The following is a 12,934-nucleotide window of genomic DNA, read 5'->3' as shown; positions in this document are numbered from 1 at the left end:
TCCAAAATCTGCCCTCCCACCCCATCCCCTCCACTACCAAATCCTTAGAAATGAGCTCCTCCTCCTATTGAGGATCTAAGGTTTCAGGGATGGGAGGGGAGGATGAAGGACGGTTGCTCCTGGAGATCACTGGTAAATAGCCTTGCAAGTACCTACAGGCCCCGGAGCCAACGGGCTTGTGGCTGTCGGAAGGAATGCTGCTCCCATTCTTCTGTCTTTAGACTGGGAGGGGAGGGAAGGAAGAAGGTGAGTTCAGCCAGCAGCCAAGGGAACTGCTGGCACCTCCCTCTGTCTCTCCCTCTCCAGACTTGATGGAGTCCTGTCTGGGCTTGGCCAAGTGGAGGCAGGAGACTTATGGGAGAGAAAGGAGGTGGGATGGAGGGGGAAAGTCCATGGAACTGACTTTTCCTCGGTGTCTCAGTGCACTCAGGCGGCCTCCTTCCTTCCCACCCCAAGTAATCCAGCCCAGAACCATGGAGAAGGCCCATGTTGGGATGTGAGGAAGAAGTCCTCAACTCGAGGGAAGGCATACAGGATCTCCTGGGGTGGAGATTTGTGTTGGGGGTGGGGGGTGGGATTCTACCCACTCAGCCCTTTCCTGTGGAGAACAGTGGGTAGCAGTGTGACCCCTGGAGAAATCTACCTCTTGGTGAGAGTCTTGAGCAAAAATCTCACGTTGGTCAAAGAAAAGAAAGAAGAAAAAGGGACTTCCCTGTGGTCCAGTGGTTAAGTCTCCGAGCTTCTATTGCAAAGGGTGTGGGTTCAGTCCCTGGTTGGGGACTAAGATCCTGCGTGCTGTGTGGCATGGCCACAAAAAGAAAAATCCCACCTTGGACACCTTGCCTTCTTGTCCCCATCAGACCCCAGGCATTTCACCTTCCCCCAGGCTGTTAGACTCCATGAGGCAGCAGTGGTAGGGCTATGGATGGCCCCAATGGGGACCAAGCGTCTTTATTTTTAAAACCCTATGAGATTGATATGATGGCATCATTGACTCAATGGACATGAGTTTGAGCAAATTCCGGGAGACAGTGAAGGGCAGGGTAGCCTGGCATGCTGCAGTCGATGGGGTCACAAAGAGTCAGCCATGACTGAGTGAGTGAACTACAACCCATCCTATTAGAGAGGGGGCGCCCTGGAAGTGTGGGGAGCAAAGGAGAGTGCTGGTCCCAGATACCCCTGCTCTATTCCCACTTCTGCCCCATCTCCCCTCCTCCCTTCACCCTCAGACTTCCTGAAATTGTTGGATCTTTTCTTCCCTGGGATTCCCCCTATAATCTACTCATTACACAGCAAAACATGTCACTCCCCTACTTAAATTCTCCAGTGGCTTCCCATCACCCTTGGGAAGAAGCCCAAACTGTCCCCTTTGTTTACAATGCCCTTCTCTCAGATCCTGGCCTTGTGGGCTCCTTACACCTCTGTACTCGGTACAGATGTGGCTACATCTTCGTGGACTCTTTCCCTGACCACACCCAATCTAGAAATCAGGGGAGAGCCACTGTCAAGGTCGTCCTCTAACTCTCACCATGGTTTTTTTTTCACGGTACTTATCAGTATCCGAAATTATCGTATTGATTTGTTTACCAGTGTACTAGGGTGGCAGCGGGGGAATGCAGTAGTTCAGAGCATGGGAAGTGGTTTACATGAACACTTCCTGGATGTGCAACCTTGAGTAAGTTGGTTAACTTCCCTGAGCCTCGCTTTCCTCATTTGTGAAGTGGGCACGGCAGTAGTGCTGTTGTCATAGGTCTGTCACGAGGGTCAGGGAGATGACCGGCACGCCACAAGGGCTCAATAAATGTCACCTGCTATTATGATGCTATTGGCTACGATCTACAGTTTATGATTACTGTCTCCGTGGCCTAAAACAGGGATGGATGAACCAGAAAGTAGATCTTCACCTAGATCGAGGGAAGCACTTTGCAAACAGCCCTCTGGTGGAGGGAGCACTACTTTTGGAAGTGGCAAAGAATGCCCTGTGCAGTGAGTAGCAGGAAGAGCACTTGAGCAAGAGTCAAGAGACCTTGGTCCTGGGACCTCCCTGATGGTCCAGCAGTTAAGACGTCATACTCTCAATGCAGGAGGCCCAGTTCTATTCCTGGTTAGGGAACTAGATCCTGCATGCCCCAACTAAGAGCTCACACGCCCCAGTGAAGAACCTGCTTTCCGCAGCCAAGACCTTTGGTGTTCAGTTGCTCAGTCGTGTCTGACTCTGGGACTCCATGGACTGCAGCATGCCAGGCTTCCCTGTGCTTCACTATCTCCCAGAGTTTGCTCAAACTCATGTCCATTGAGTTGATGATGCTATCCAACCATCTCATCCCCTGTTGCCCCATGGTGCAGCCAAATAAATTAATTTAGAAAAAAAGAGAGAGACCTTGGTCCTCGTCTCAGTATTGCTGCCTCTTTGCTACGGGACTCTACTGAGTCCCTCTACCTTCTTGGGCCTCAGGCTCTTGAAATAGAATGATGGGTTGAACTGACTCATTGTTCAGCTCCCTGCCAGCTTCCAGGGGGTCCCTTTATCCACTGTAAACTCTTCAGAGTTGGCGACACGTGGTGCCTTCAACTCCTTCAGCTCTGCTTCCTAACAGTTCAAAGTTCAACGGGGAGAGTTGACAGTAAAATATTCTCGGTTTAAGCCTTTGAACCCAGAGACAGAGCCTCAGCCCTGGACCTCAGATCTTCTTGCTACCCCTGTCCTTCCCTCCCCTTCAGCCTCGTTCATTTATGTATTTGAGCCCCAAGGCAGGGAGGAGAGCCAGCCCTGCCTGAGCCACACCATGGGCTGGGAACAGGCATGAAGGCCTGGGCCTGAGACGGGCAGGCTGGGTGTGTGTGCAGCTGTAAGTACACACGAGCATGTGCCCGTGCATACTGTGGGTCTCTGTAGTTATATTTTAACTTGTTCTCATTCTCCTCTCATGAGTGGCAGGACTTCGATTCACTAGAGGAGAAGGTAATAGGATGGCAGGGTTGGCATTCTCTAACCTCTACCCGAGGGAAGAAGTCACCAGTCAAATGAGATGTTAGTCTCTAGGACTGTCATGGGGCTAGCTTCCTTGGTCTGCCCGCCCCCCAACTATGCCCATGATCCACCAGGACTTGAGGGGGGAGGGGGAGGGGAGGGGTCACCTGTGGGACCCAGAGGGCTGGAGCTTTTGCATGGGGCCAGGAGGGCAGCAGGCCTGGGAGCAGGCGTTCCTGGTGATGGCTTCATGCTGAGTCAGTTTGCCAGTGCTGTCCACTCCTTCCTAGAGCTGCCTTTCTGCTTACTGGGTCAGTCCAGAGGACTGGGTAGGCGGCCTGGAAGATCTCCAAGTTGGGGGCTGTCCCCTTCCTGTCTCCATCTTCCTTGTTTCAGAAGCTGAGCCCCCACACCCCACACCTGTCTCACCTGGGATGCTGTGTCTATCTCCCCGTTAAAGCTCAGGCTTGGCGTTCTGCCTGTCTCCCTTTCCCTCAGTGCCTCCTGGAGCAGGTGGCTGTAAAGGGGAAGGTTTCAGAAGGCGGGGCTTGGTCTTTTCGTGTTGAGGGAGGAGTCTGTGCCTTGTGTAATGAGGTGTGGCCTGAGCTGGGCTTGCCCTAGCTGGGCAAGGTTGGTTCCCTGGGTGCAGGGAGGTCTACACCTCTCTTCTCTGATTTCTCTCCTCTAAGTTGAAGACCCACTTGCTTTTCCTTTACTGTTTATACGCCCTGACAATTCTTCCACTGGGTTGTGGGTCTTTGCTAGAGACCTGCAGAGTTTGAGTTTGTATTCTGGAACCAGACTGCTGGGTTTTGAATGCTGGCTCTGCCACTTACTAGCTCTATGGCCTTGGGCAAGTTGCTTAACCTGTCTGTGCCTTAGCTGCCTCACCTATAAAATTAAGATGATATGGGAAGAATTTTTTTTTTTAGAACAAGAATTTTAAAAAATATTTATTTATTTGGCTGTGCTGGGTCTTAGTTGCAGCATGTGGGATCTTTTAGTTTTCTTCTGATCTGTATGCCTTTTATTTCCTTATCTTGCCATTTTACGCTAAGACTTTCAGTATAACATTGAAGCAGGGTGGTGGAGCAGACATCTTGCCTTTTCCTTTTGTAGGGGCCAGGTGCTCAGTTTTTCATCATTAAATATGATGTTGCTGCTGCTGCTGCTGCTAAGTCGCTTCAGTCGTGTCCGACTCTGTGCGACGCCATGGACAGCAGCCCACCAGGCTCCCCCGTCCCTGAGATTCTCCAGGCAAGAACACTGGAGTGGGTTGCCATTTCCTTCTCCAAAGCACGAAAGTGAACAGTGAAAGTGAAGTCGCTCAGCCGTGTCCGACTCTTAGCGACCCCATGGACTATAGCTTTTTTGCAGACGCCTTTGAGCAGCTTGAAGGAGTTGATTTTTACTCCTAGGTGGCTGGAAGTTTTGTCATGGTAGATGTTTTGTCAAGGTTTTTCTGCATCTATTTATATCATTAAGTGATTTTCTTTCTTCAGCCTTTTAGTGTGGCAAATTACATTAACTGATTTTTGAACCACTCTTGCTTTCACAGAATAAACCCCACTTGATTGAGGGGCATTATGTTTATTGCTGGATTTGACTTGCTAATATTTAGTTGAGGATTTTTTTTAATAAGTAATGGTCTGGGTCCTATTTTTTTTTTAATAATTTTATTTGTTTACTTTAGTTTTGGCTGTGATGGGTCTTTGTTGCTGAGGGAGCTTTTCTCTAGTTGCGCACAGCAGGGGCTACTCTCTAGTTGCAGAGGGCCAGCTTCTCATTGCAGTGGCTTTTCTTGTTGCAGAGCAGGGGCTCTAGGGTATGCGGGCTTCAATAGTTGGGGTGTGCGTGCGTGCTAAGTCATTTCAGTTGTGTCTGACTCTGTGTGGCCCTGTGGACTGCAACCTGCCAGACTCCTCTGTCCATGGGATTCTCCAGGCAAGAATACTGGACTGGATTGCCATTCCCTTCTGCAGGAGATCTTCCTGACCCAGGGATTGAATCCGCGTCTCTTACGTCTTCTGCATGGGCAGGTAGGTTCTTTACCGCTTAGCCACCAGGAAAGCCATAGTTAGGGCACATGGGCTCATTAGTTGTGGCTTGCAGGCTCCAGAGCACAGGCTTGGGATCTTTTGTTTTTCTTTTTAGTTGCAGCATGCCAACTCTTAGTTGTGGAGTGCAGGATCTAGCACCCAGACTAGGTTTCAAACCTGGGCCTCTGCCTTGGGAGTGCAGAGTCTTAGCCACTGCACCAGTAGGGAAATCCGTAATGTGAGAATTTAATGAATTAATGCATCAAAAATAGAACAGTCTTTGCTACATATTATATGTTGTATACATGTTTGGTTTTATTATTATTTATCTGGAAATTTTATATGTGAGGGACATCAGCCCTTTATGATATGAGTTACACATATTTTAACACAGTCCTCCATTTTTGTTTTTACTTTTTATTTTGAAATAATCTGGACTGATATGCAATCGTCAAAAATAATGGAACTCTTGTATACCCTTCATCCAGTTCCCCCCAGTGGTAACATCTTGCACGACTATAGTACAGTATCACCACCAAGAAACTGACATTAATGCAATCCGCTGACATTTTTTTCAGGTCCCATCTTTTTAAGAATTTTTCACAGTTTGTTGTGATCCACACAGTCAAAGGCTTTAGTGTAGTCAGTGAAACAGAAGTATATGTTTTTCTGGAATTTCCTTGCTTTCTTTATGATCTCTGTGATCTATGCCATCTCCTGCAATATACATATACATACATATATATCTGTAATACTTTATATGTAATATATATATATATGTATATATAAAATACTTTGTTGAAGATGTCATTTGCAAATATAATCTCCCAGTCTGTAGCTGTCATTTCATGGGCAACACTTGTTATTTCTTGATTTTTGATTATAGCCATTCCAACAGGGCTGAGGTTATTTTTTTTTTTAACAATGCAGATATATATTTTTTTAAGTTTATGGGGTTAGAGATTTTAGTGTAACTCAGAGCGTATCATCACTCCATTTAAGATCTTCTCAAGGCATCCTGTAGCATTTAGGATGAAATCCAAACTTCAGTGTCTGGCCAAGACGCCTGCCCTCCTGCCTGGCCTCAACTCTCCAGGTGTCCCTTGCGGTCACTTCCGCTGTGCTTGACTAGTCTCAGTTTATTTCCTCTTGCAAATGCTGACTGTTCTGCTTTGAAAGTGGTTCCGACACATTCTTCACTGGCTTGCTCTCATTTCTCCTTCAGATTTCCTGTCTACCTCAGAGAGAGGTACCTTCCCTGAATCCCCGCCATCCCCCCACCCCCATGCCCTGGGCTTTGTTCAGGGCCATGTACCAGGGCTCATCTGGGTGCGCAGGGCAGTAATGTTTGGGGGAGGGAAGGAAGACTCAGGCGGGAAGGACATCCCCACTGCGTCCTAGCCTGCCCACCCAGTGAGTTCAGACTCCCTCCCTCCCGGGTCCTGTCTCTGGCTTCTCAACTGTACTCCCTTTCCAGGCTGTGCTCCCCTCCCCAAGGGAATGGTTATGACCCAGGAGCCAGTGAGGAGAAGCAGAAAGCTGGGGGCTTCGAGGAAGAGACAGAGGAGAATGAGCAGTGTCCTGAGCGAGCTGCTGACCCCCAATCTCTGGCCCACTCCATAGAAGTGGGGGTTAGGGAGTGACAAGGGATAAACCCAGGTCTGATGTAGATGGGAGTAGGAAGTCTGGAAGGGACTCCTCATCCCTAACAGCCCACCTAGATTTGTTATTTTCCTCACCACCCCGCCCTTCACCTGAGGCCCCACTGAGATGTGCTGCTCACCTCTCTACCCTGTCAGCAGCTGTGACTCGACCTCTGTGTCCTTGCCCCCAAGGACAGGCTTCCTCAGGGGGCTTGCCTGGGCAAAATCTTCAGGCAGCACTGACCAGGTGCCCGAGCACCTGTGTGGCACCACCTCTCCTTTCTCCTCTGCGGACCCAGTGGCCCGGCCTCTCTCCTGCCCTTCCTGCAGCACCCAAATGTCTTTCCTTCTCCTAGTCCCTGAAGGTCATCCAGGAGACCCTGGAGCCAATCAGAGAGAAGTCAGGGGAACTTCCACTCCAAAGTGAGGGACAGTGAAGGAAGGAGGGGTCAGGTGAAAGTCGCTCAGTCATGTCTGACTCTTTTCAACTGCATGGACTATAGCCTGCCAGGCTCCTCTGTCCATGAATTTCTCAGGCAAGAATACTGGAGTTGGTTGCCATTCCCTTCTCCAGGAAATCTTCCCAACTGAGGAATCAAACCCATGTCTCCTGCATTGCAGGCGGATTCTTTACCGTCTGAGATCAGGACCACATGAGGAACGGGCTTCTCTAGTCTCTCTTTATGAACTCTTTGGGAAGAAAAGCTGGTACCCAGCAGAGTACTGGTTCCCAGAAAAGCCAGTACCTTGAACTCAAGCCAGTGTGGGAGAGGGGCTACAAAGCTCCCCCCTCCCCCCATCCTGCACCTCTCAGGCTTCAGAGAGTGCCTGGTTGACGTCTAGAGACAGAACAAGCCCCTGGGAAGGGATAACTAGCAGTGCACAGGAGGCCTGGCCAGTCGAGACTTTGGATTCAGAAAGACCTGGTTCTGAACCTGCCCTTCCTATCTATGTGACCTCGAGCAACTGAGTTAACTTGTCTGAGTCTCACTTTCCTTATCCTGAGAATATGGTAAATATTTATTTCACACAGCTGCATGAATGTGAGTGCCTTGCACAAGGGCTTGGTACCCAGTGAATCAACAACAGGTGGAAACTCTTCTCCAGAATGTATTATTAAAGAAGTGGTACTCGAGTGTGGTCCTAGACCAGCAACCTCAGCATCCCCAGGGAAAGGTAGAAATGCAAACTCTCAGACCCTACACTCCAGACCTCTGGAAATCAGAAACCCTGAGGGTGGAGCCCAGCAACCTGTTTTAACAAGCCTGCTGAAGTTTGAGAACTCCTGCCATTTGAATGGGAATGTCAACATTCAGATTCTGAAGCCTAGGAGACATCAGAACCACCTGGAAGCTTGTTAAAAGTTCACATTCCTGGCCTCAAAGCCAAGGGTTAAGGTGGGACCTGGGAATCTATATTTTAACCTGAGATGAGTTTGATGGGGGACCTTGCACCAGAGGCTGCCCTGAGGGAAGATCACGGAAAGCGGTTCGGGACATAGCCGGCTCCAGCCTGCGGAGCTGAGGGCTCCCCACGGGTAGAGAAGGGGGATTTCTAGCTGGAGAAGGGAGGAATCTGGACTTTACCCTGAAGTCACTGTGGAATGGGGAGGAGGAGTGTCCAATGAGGGAAGGTCGTGCCCTACGTGAACACCTGCCCAACTCTTACGTCACCCTAAGAGAGGGCGACGCTCCGTCCGAAAGGGGCGTGGCTCAGGAAGGCGGGGTCTCTCCCACCTCCGCCCGGGGTCTGGTCGGACAGGCGTTCTAGTTCGGTGGGTGTGGGTGGGAAGAGGCCTGGCCAGAGGGAACCAAGCGCTGGGTGGGGTCTTGCGGGGGTGAGGGGAGAAGGGGGCGACAGAGGGGCGGCGGTGGAGCCGGAGCGCACTGGACTGCCGGCCACCCCGCGGTCCTGAGCTCCAGGAGGCGCTGCGGTGCGCAGACGCCGTTATCCCCGCGGCGCCGCCGTCGCCCTCTGGCCGCGCCTTCCTGGGCCTCTGGATTGAGTTCCCTGCCTTCTGGCAGGGATGGCGGCGGGGGTGGGGTTTCATGGCGGTGTCCGCGAACAGGAAGGCCTACCTTCGTGAACCCCTGAGCCTGGACCGAGGGCCTGTCTGCCCCCCAACCCCAACCGCCAACCCCGACGGCCTTAGCCGATGGAGGATTATGGAGGAGCTTCTACCCCGTACCCTTAAATACTCAGGCTCAGCCATGGTGACACGGGCCACTGGCGACACAGGTTTTACAGGACAGTTAATTTCTACTTAAAACAGCTCCTCAACAAGCTAGTGAAACCATGTCCGTGGATCCAGGAACAGTCGGCCTCTCTCTACTTCTTGTCAGCTCTCCGTGTCCGGTTACTATTGCCAGGTTCACCACCATTGAGGCACTTGTCAAGCGAGCTTTGCGTCGCTTTATTTAATCCTAAGGGAACGTCAAGTCGCCCTAGAAGCATCCTCCCCATTTTCCAAATCAGTAAGTGGTGGCTTAGAGGGGTTCAGTACCTCCTGCATGTTTCCAGTTAGTGACACTGGAGGGAAAGCAGGTCTGCCAGGCAAGTGCCCTTATCACAGACCACTGCTTTCACCACCTCTCTGAGCTTCCTCCTCCATCCCTCACGGTCACCCCTTGCCACTGTGCAGGTTGTATGCTGCACAACTCCACAGTCCACCAATATGTAGAACCTTTAGAGCAGTAAAGAACTTTGAGGAAGGGACAGGGTTTTCTCATTTGCACAAAGCAGGCTTCGGGGCTGGCCTGCTGTCCCTGCAGCCATCTCCCCACGTTTCTTCCTCTCCCTGGCACAGAACTTGTTGCTGGCGGAGGATCTGACCTCTTCCACTTCTTAAGCTCTCATTGCACCCAATTTATGCTGCTAGGGCTTTCATTCCTGCCAAGGAGCAGCTGATCTTCAACATCCAGCATGCCCCAAGACCTGCCACTTCTGAGCTGTATCAGGACACCTGCTGCTTCCTGCTGTGTCTGGTAGACCTGGCTGGTGTGGGCATGCGCTCTCTACCCGGTTAGCCTGAGCTGCTGCTGCTGGGAGTGAGGTTGGAGGGGGCTGGATGGGGAGGCCACCTTGGGGGAAGAGGGTGGATGCTGGAGTCCTGGGGAGAGTAGGAATCCTGGGTAGGAGAGAGGAAGGGGCTGGCTGCAAGAGAGGCCAAGGAGAGGGGACTAGCCCCAGGGTGGTGGCAAAGGACTGAAATAAGGGGTGTGTGTATGATATTGGGGGATATTGTCTGAAACAGAAGCTGCTCAGAGATAAACTAGTATAGTCTTCACCATCCCCCCAACCCCCCATTTTACAGATGAGACTTAAGCCCAAAGAGGAGAAAGGGAGTGTTGCTGGGCTAGGGGGTGGTGGGATTCTCTGACCTCTGGCCCCTGGCCCAGTCCTTTATGGGATGTGAGTCCTTCCTACTCCTCTCCCTGTCCCCCAGGAGCAGACTTTGGACCTGGGACTGTGGAGGTGGTCTGAGTGCTGTAGTCACAGCACACTGGTCACTGGCGTCAAAGGCCTCTTTCTTCCCCAAGTTCACTTCCTGCTGGACTACCCAGTCCCTGCCTGCAGCCCCCTCTATGCCTTCAGCCAGGAACCAACCCAGCCTCAACCCTTTGTTGCCAAAGTAAACAGTGTTTCTTCAGTCTGGGGTGCCAGCAGGAAATGTACTGGGCGTTGAGGGGTTTTCTCAGGTTGCAGGACTGGCACTGTGTGTGTGTGGGGGGAATAACCTTTGGGGAGGGGGCTGGGTCCTGATTCCTAGGGCTCTCTAGCAGCTTAGGTTTTAGGAAACCTAAATGCTAAGGCCTCTGTTTCTTGAGTACCCTTCTGGGTTGCATGACAACGTGACACTTGTTGAGTATGATTGGTGACCAGCTAGGTGGTCATACTCAAAACGTTAAGATCTTGGGGGCCTCTGGATGGGCATGGCTAGACATAACCTTCCCTGTCAGCCTCTGCACACAGCACGCCTCCCCATGGCCACCTCTCCATCTGGACTGTCATGGCTCCTGCTTCCTTCTCCCCACAGAGGCACCCACAGTTATTCCTCTGTGATCCCAGTACCAGGCTTCCCTCCCCAGTGCCTCCAACACTCCTCTTGTCTCCCACCACCTAGGCTTTCTCCTCTTGCCTTGGGCCTGGTTTTCCTTGGCAGTGCTCTGGGGCCTGGAGAAGCCCTCAAAGGAAGGATGATCCTTCATGGCCAAATCTTTCCCACCATAGAGCCTCCAATCCTAGCCCCCTAGGAATGGAGATGCTCTAAGGTGTGGATGAGATCCTGGGGGATGGTGGTCTGAGCCTGAGGTGCAGCCCAGACCTTTTCTTCAGTTGTATTAGTTTTCCGGGGCTGCAGTAACAAATTGCCACCGACTTGGTGACCTGCAACAACAGAAATTCATCCTGTCAGTGTTCTGAGCACATTTAAGGTAGGCTAGGCTAAGCTATGATGGTCAGTAGCTTAGGTGTAATATATGCATTTTCGACATATTTATCTCAACATAACCCCCTCATAAGTGGAGGAAGATCTTCAGTAGAGGGAATGGGCATAATTTCTTATTCCTGACTTTAGCTGGAAATCCTTTTAGTTTCCCTATTGAGATCCTTGAAAACTTTTGTAAAATATGGGTAACTATCCATTCTATCTGATCTTCCACAGCATTTCTTGGGAAGACAATGAATGGGAAAACAAATTTAAAAATGGTACACAAACATTTCTGTTGACTGTTAACCCATTTTGGGAGAGCCTCAAAAGTCTTGAACGCAAACTACTTTTACCCAAGAAGAAATAGAGGCTCAGAGAACTGAAAGGGTCTGCCTCAAAGAACATGAGGGAAGGAGGTGAGAGCTCCCATCTTCTGCCCCGCAGTCCAGAGGTCCAGGGTAAATCCCCCAAGCCTTTTTTTAAAAAATGGTACTCAACATAGATCTTTATTTTTTATATAGATGAATATTTTTAAAAAATATTTATTTTAATTGGAGGCTAATTACTTTACAATATTGTAGTGGTTTTTGCCATACATTGACATGAATCATGAGTGTACATGTATTCCCCATCCTGAACCCTCCTCCCACCTCCCTCCCCATCCCATCCCTCAGGGTCATCTCAGTGCACCAGCCCTAAGCCCCTGTCTCATGCACCGAACCTGAACTGACAATCTATTTCATATATGGTAATATACATGTTTCAATGCTATTCTCTCAAATCATCCCACCCTCGCCTTCTCCCACAGAGTCCAAAAGTCCGTTCTTTATCTCTGTCTCTTTCGCTTTCTCGCATATAGGGTCATCGTTATCATCTGTCTAAATTCCATGCTGCTAAGTTGCTTCAGTCGTGTCCAACTCTGTGCGACCCCATCGACGGAAGCCCACTAGGCTCCCCCGCGCCTGGAATTCTCCAGGCAAGAACACTGGAGTGGGTTGCCATTTCCTTCTCCAATGCATGAAAGTGAAAAGTGAAAAGTCGCTCAGTCATGTCCAACTCTTAGCGACCCCATGGACTACAGCCTACCAGGCTCCTCCATCCATGGGATTTTCCAGGCAAGAGTACTGGAGTGGGGTGCCATTGCCTTCTCCGCTAAATTCCATATATATGTGTTAATATACTGTACTGGTGTTTTTCTTTCTGACTTACTTCGCTCTGTATGATAAGCTCGTTTCATCCACTTCATTAGAACTGATTCAAATGCATTCTTTTTAATAGCTGAGTAATATTCCATTGTGTTTATGTACCACAGCTTGCTTATCCATTCGTCTGCTGATGGACATCTAGGTTGCTTCCATGTCCTGGCTATTGTAAACAGTGCTGTGATGAACATTGGGGTATACGTGTCTCTTTCAATTTATAGATGAATATTTTAGCGGGCTTTCGAAAAGGAAAAAGTCACAAAGGGCCATTCACCCAGGCCACCACCTAGGAAGGACCCTGGCTGGAGTCAGCGAGCCACGCCCTCACTCACACTGGGTCTGGTCAGAGTAGGGAGGCGATGGAACACCCAGAGATGCCGTGGAGGCACGGAGTAGGGAGGTCCAGTGCAAGGGCGCTGGGCCGTTAATTAAAGATGTCCCAGTTAGTGCCCTGGCAGGGAGGACTGACACAGTCCGGATTCGAGCAGAAGCCCGGTGGTGACGACTGGACAGGGCGAGGAGGCTGTAGCTCGTTTCAAAATGGAAATGGTCCTAAAGTGGACCCGTAGGGCTTCCGCGGGTTTGCGCTCTAAAACCCTGGCCTGGGGGGCGGGGCGAGGTGGTGCAGGCGGAAGCCCTTCGAGAGGCGA

The 12,934-nt window shown here is 50.5% G+C and overlaps 1 long non-coding RNA gene across 1 annotated transcript; it reads left to right on the top strand.

Annotated features, from left to right (window-relative positions):
• The first annotated feature begins 4,876 nt into the window (after positions 1 to 4,876).
• LOC147344867 (uncharacterized) lies at positions 4,877 to 12,112 on the top strand. The gene is made up of 2 exons (XR_015154349.1): positions 4,877 to 5,010; positions 11,942 to 12,112. It is a non-coding gene; the product is annotated as an uncharacterized LOC147344867 (long non-coding RNA).
• The last annotated feature ends 822 nt before the right edge of the window (positions 12,113 to 12,934 follow it).

The sequence above is a fragment of the Bos grunniens genome, chromosome 25 (assembly GCF_055505025.1).
Source record: "Bos grunniens cultivar Pamir isolate PY7600 chromosome 25, Bosgru_T2T1.0, whole genome shotgun sequence".
NCBI classification, from domain to species: Eukaryota; Metazoa; Chordata; class Mammalia; order Artiodactyla; family Bovidae; genus Bos; species Bos grunniens.
Note: the sequence above shows the minus strand (reverse complement) of the source record. Positions and strands in the feature narration are given on the sequence as shown.